General features: G+C 46.2%; 1 non-coding gene across 1 annotated transcript; it reads left to right on the top strand.

Annotated features, from left to right (window-relative positions):
- The first annotated feature begins 3,759 nt into the window (after positions 1–3,759).
- TRNAR-UCU (transfer RNA arginine (anticodon UCU)) lies at positions 3,760–3,832 on the top strand. The gene has a single exon. It is a non-coding gene; the product is annotated as a tRNA-Arg (tRNA).
- The last annotated feature ends 456 nt before the right edge of the window (positions 3,833–4,288 follow it).

The raw sequence follows: 4,288 nt of genomic DNA on the forward strand, positions 1-4,288 counted from the left end.
CAACCACTGCGCCACCAGGGAAGCCCGGAATTGGTATATTTAAAAGCACATCAAAAGAAAAATGCTATATGAACTGGTTCTTCATTGGTAAGTTTGATTATTAAAACTCTCGTCCTTTCATGATTTGCCAAGCTTTCCGAGGCCTTTGGACTTTTATTGCTCTCCTCATATGATACATCTGGATCCGTGGGCACGTGCACACTTTGGGAATAGATCCTTTCTCATTACCAATTTCGATGGTCTTCACTGATTTTCAAATGGTAACTTTTAGCCATTATACCAAAAGCTTTAGATATTTCCGTTCATTTAATCCTCAACATCACCCTTTGGAATTGGTATTATTATTCCATTTCACAGATGAGGAAATTGAGGCTCAAAAGTATGAAGTAACTTGCCCAAGGTTAGCTAGCAAGTTTCAGAGCCAGGAATCGAACCAGTCGGTCCGACTCCAGAAACCATGCTCTTAACAACAAAAAGTCAGTTTCCAGATCAGAACTGGGTCTTTGTTGTTATTGTTTTGTCCGAATGATTGTTTTGGCAACGTTAATTCAGAACCCTAGCTGAAACTTCAATCACTGCCTAAAAGGTTCATTTCATTGTGGAATCATATGTCTACACCGGATCCAATGGAACCCTCAGTTGGCTGGGCTGTAAACTTGCTCTCATGCCAACCGTGGACCTGGCTTCTGCTCCTACAAACTTCTGAAGCCATGACATTCCCCCTGAGGCTCTGGGGGAGCCATACTCAGAACACCCAGCAGCTGAAGTGTGCCCGCAGGTGTTCCCAGCCATCCCAAGCTCCCTCTTTGCTGTCGCCATTCCAGGTCAGACAGTCAGGCAGAATCAGAAGGTGAGAAAGGAACACCCAAATCACAGGCTTCTCTGATGTCCGTATTGACAGAGAAGCTCCACCACTGAAAGCAGTTGAAAGCAGTTATTGAAAGCAATTTAAACTCTAAATACATGGAATTTTAGAGAAAAAAAAAACTGCAATGAAAAGACACTTTTATGAAAAATATATGAGGTTGCTTCCAGTAATTATAGATCAGTGCGGATATGTTTCTTTCATTGGCCATTAATTTAAATCAATTATTTAGCGAGTCCTGTGATGCTGTGTGTTTGAAACCACTTAGGACTGGCTGCTTTAATGTGTTCTTTAAAAGGACAGATTATAGATTCCACTTCAAGGGTTTCTTTTCCTATGACTGACATGGAAAGGAGGAATACGCTGTTGGGATCAAAACTCCCCTGGTCCTTGCAATGAAGTTACTTCCTCTGCCCCCCACTCCTAAAGTTATGGTGAGAATTTTTACAACTTTTTTTCCCATTAGCTTCTCTGATTACAGAGATGATGCTATACTTAAGAAGAATATCCTTGGTGGTCCGGCACAATGGGCCTCTTAGGAATTGTCCTAGCGTGGATATGTTCCTGATTAGGTGACGCATTGGGTGTTGTGGCCACACACACAATTAAAAGATCAGAGCTTTTCTTGATTTCTTCATGACATCTGGTCAACCCCCTAGGCAACACGAATTCAAAATTCAAGTCCAGCTGATGATATTTTATTCTCTTTCCTTTTTACTTTTGTGCTGTTTCCAGATCTTGGCTCTCTAATGATAACAAAGGTGCCTGCTGTATACAGAACAGAAACTTCCTGAGTGTCAGGGAAGAAGAATTAGGAAAAAATGGTGAAGATGGCTCCAAGATAGAAGCAGTAGCATTGGCGACGTTAGGGAAGAGTGCTTTAACTTCAGGATGAGCTCAGTTGCCTCAGACTAGTTCAGACTAGTTGCCTTCAGCCTCCTGGCTGTTATTTGCATACCAGGGAGCTGGCCAGTGCACCTCTCCTCTTTCACACCTGCCTTTGATCTCATGCTCCCAGCAGGCTGAGCGACCATCAGTGCCCCACCGCCTCATGTGCCTTCTCTCCTCCATGCCTTGCCTGTTGCCTTCCTCTGGCACCCGATGTTTTCTCTCCCACCTTCTACGCTCAGCCTTGAAGGTCCAAGTCAAGCACTTCCTATTTCAAGAACCTTTCTCAGGGGGCACCATTCACTTCCTGCCCTTTGTTCCTCCGCATCTTACATCACAAGGCCATAACTGCCACTTCATTTGTCAGGTTCCCCCCTGTCTTGTGACTTCCAAGGGGGTGCAGATGATACTTTCTGCATCCTGGCATTCTCAGGGCATTCTTGTGTTCTCAGGGCAGTCAGGTTTGTGCTGATTAATTCATGAACCTCACAAAAAACAGGCAAAGCAGCCAACCTTGGGCATACCTAGGGGAACCTGTTCCTTGTTGACAAGCTCAGAAATGCCTCATCAGTTTCAAATCTCAAGATTTGAATTCTTTTCTTCCGAATGATTCACACATTAGATTCCCCTTACAAACATTCTAAATTGTGATTTCATTTCAAATTTACATAGTTGGTAAAAAAAAAAATAACTCACCGGGCTTCCCTGGTGGCGCAGTGGTTGAGAGTCCGCCTGCCGATGCAGGAGACACGGGTTCGTGCCCCGGTCCGGGAGGATCCCATGTTCCACGGAGCGGCTGGGCCGGTGGGCCATGGCTGCTGAGCCTGCGCGTCCGGAGCCTGTGCTCCGCAGCGGGAGAGGCCACAACAGTGATAGGCCCGCGTACTGCAAAAAAAAAAAAAAAAAATTTTTTTTTTAGTATTGATTGCACGTTTCCCAATGGATTTACTCTCTTAAATTTTCCCGATAGACAATCATATCATCTGCAAATCATCTGTCTTTTCTTTCCTGATGTTCAAACTCTTTTCTTTTTTACACCTAATACACTGGACGGCTTTTATTAATACTGAATTATAATGATATTAAGAGGCATCCTTTTCTTGTTCTCCACATAAACAGTTATACCCCGGTTATTTCATCCTCACCACATCTGCAGGTTTCCTAGGTCCTTCTGGAACGTGCTGCCTTGGTGTTGCAGCTCTCTAGCAGCACCAGGGCAACCCCACTGGGTTCTGTTTTGACTTAGCTCTAGTTATAGGCAACGGGTGGAGGGAGCGGAGGGAAGCAGACGCTAGGAGAGCATGTGTTGCCTGGAGAGGATGACACCTCTGCATAGGCTCTGAGTAAAAGGGGGGTGTGCAAACTCTTGTAAGGAGAAGTGGGCTATTTCTGAAGGGTCTGGGAGTTCCAGGTTGCTGGAGACACCAGACTGGCTGTCCCCATCCTGTGTGTTGGGGTCCTGTTCTTTTCCAACCAGGACCCTGACCTGGCACAGCAGATCTGTCTTGCTCGGCGATTTTGCCTTCTCTGGAGCTCGGCCACGCTGAGCATTCAGTCTTGGACCTGGGCCTCGGCCTTCCTGCAGGAGATGAGCCTCTTTCTATGCTCTCAGCTCTTTGTTGTCTGTGTCCAGCTGAGTACAGCCGCCCAATCCCATTGTTCCTACAGCTGCTACTTCACCCGTATTTCCCAACTACCTGAAACGCTGCACCAGTTAATGCATTCCCTTCCAACACTCTGCCAGAGAAAGTGGCAGCAATTAGAGCTCCACTTTGTGTCTGGATTCCATCAGGACAGGGTTCAAAACCCCACCTTATCACCTGTGTAGCAGGTTGAACTGTGGCCCCACAAAACTGTATGTGTCCTGGAACCTCGGACTGTACCTGTATTTGGAAAAATGGTGTTTGAAAATGTAGTTAAGTTAAAAATCTCAAGACGAGATCCTCCTAGATTAGGGTGGACCCTAAATCCAATGACAAGTGTATTTATAAAAAAAAGAGGGGAATTCCCTAGTGGTCCAGTGGTTAGGACTCTGCACTTCTACTGCAGGGGGTCCGGGTTCGATCCCTGGTGGGGGAACTAAGATCCCACGAGGTGCGCGGTGTGGCCAAAAAATTAAAAAGGGAGAGAGAAGGAGAGAAGGCACAGAGGAGAAGTTGATGTGAAGACGGAGTCAAAGATTAGAGTGAGGCATCTACAAGCCATGGACATCAAGGACCACCAGAAGCCACCAGATTCTCCCTGGGAGCCTACAGAAGGAACCAACCCTGCCAACATCTTGGTTTTAGACTTCTGGCTCCCAGAGCTGCGAGAGAATGCGTATCTGTTGTTTTAATCCACCCAGTCCATGGTAATTTGTTACGGCAGCCCCAGGAAACGAATACAACCTCCTTTCTAGGACCACTCCTGGAACCAGCTGTCCCAAGTGGGGTTCCTCAGGAAACAGATGCTGAGATGGAAGTTAGAGCACCAGATATTTATTAAAGACTGCCCTGGGGACTAACACCTGTGCAAGGAAAGGTGGGGGACAGAAGC

The sequence above is a fragment of the Delphinus delphis genome, chromosome 7 (assembly GCF_949987515.2).
Source record: "Delphinus delphis chromosome 7, mDelDel1.2, whole genome shotgun sequence".
In the NCBI taxonomy this organism is placed as follows: Eukaryota; Metazoa; Chordata; class Mammalia; order Artiodactyla; family Delphinidae; genus Delphinus; species Delphinus delphis.